At 42.8% G+C, this 1,499-nt stretch overlaps 2 annotated features.

Moving 5' to 3' along the window:
• Positions 1-25: a microsatellite.
• Positions 26-1,351: 1,326 nt separating this feature from the next.
• Positions 1,352-1,499: a microsatellite.

The following is a 1,499-nucleotide window of genomic DNA, read 5'->3' on the forward strand; positions in this document are numbered from 1 at the left end:
ATATATATATATATATATATATATAGCTGTGTGTGCATTGGGGAAATGAGGATTTTGGTAAATTTGTTTATTCTGATTTTTAATATTTGCTTACTGCTTTTTTAAAAAAAAAAATATATCAATTTTTAACGTTCTTGATTAATTCATTGCTATGTTCTCTGGACGTGCTTTGGTATTGTCTTGTGCGTGTCATTGTGTTTATTCCGTGGATTTGTTTTCTCTTCTTGCTGCCTTGTTTCAGTGGGTAGTGTAGAGGTGAGGTTATATGTTATTTTGGTGAAGGCGCACCTTGCGACTTTTTCTATCACCGGCAGTACTGTCATTTTATGACTTGCAGAATTTTTTATGGTCTTTTTTTTTGCTGTGCGATTGAGTTTCACTGTCAGCGTATGCTACTGTGGCGTGGACTCAGTGCGGCAAGACAGTACTGGTGCTGGTTTTTGGTTTTAGTTTTATGTGCTCTAATTTGACATTGTGAGGTGCGGGGGAAAGGGGAACAGCCGAGAGTGTGGGGGGTCCAACACGAGAGTGTGGGGGATTGTGTATGCGAAAAGGTCATGGGGGGAGGGCACGTTGATCAGCACGAAAGGGGAGTGCAAGGGAAAATGGCTTGCGTTTTTTTTGAAAGCTGCACATTCCTTAAGTGGGCTCGCTGGCCTTCGCGGTGGTGCGGTGATTTTCGGTGTTGTTCTTATGTGTGGGTCCGCGTGACGATCTATTCTCTGTCGCCTTTGCATTGGTGGAGGTTGTCACGTTCTACAAGTTACACACATAGCTGGAACATGGCAAGTTATTGCCATCGCAGGCATCTCTTTGCCTCAAAAGAATTAAAACAACAACTGCAGACAGCAACGCAGTGTTTTTTTTTTGTATTCGATTACTGCACTGCTTTTTGGATTCACAGTTCTTTTTCCTTTTTTCTTTTACTCTGCGTACATTGGTACATACCATACCGCGCACATAATATACATCTGCACATATTTATTACGGTACACTTGGGATGGCCATGCCATACTTTGTGCGAGTAATGGTTTATAAGAATGCCGAGCGCAATCACTGCTAGTGTTTTTTCTCTTTCCGATTATCTTTAATTGTTCCTGATGCTCACATGGCTTTGTTAGATTTTCATGAGCGGACTACGACTAATGAACTCGTCTTTGCCGTAATGGAATCTAAATAGCGACGAACAAAACCTGTAAAAAGCATAATGCGCAATGGGGGAAGGGTTACATTGACCTGTTGGCGAACCTGGCATATTCAATGTCCACTACGGGAGTAAATGAGAGTCCAAGGCAAATTGTTAAAGCGCAGAGTGTTCACTGAATGATGTCGTTTATAACACTTGTGGAGCGGTTAGGGTTAGGGTTAGTGCGGTTAGGGTTAGTGCGGTTAGGGTTAGTGCGGTAGGGTTAGGGTTAGGGTTAGGGTTAGGGTTAGGGTTAGGGTTAGTGCGGTTAGGGTTAGGGTTAGGGTTAGTGCGGTTAGGGTTAGGGTTAGGG

The sequence above is a fragment of the Trypanosoma rangeli genome (genome assembly GCF_003719475.1).
Source record: "Trypanosoma rangeli strain AM80 chromosome Unknown Tra_15.4_contig_00546, whole genome shotgun sequence".
In the NCBI taxonomy this organism is placed as follows: Eukaryota; Euglenozoa; class Kinetoplastea; order Trypanosomatida; family Trypanosomatidae; genus Trypanosoma; species Trypanosoma rangeli.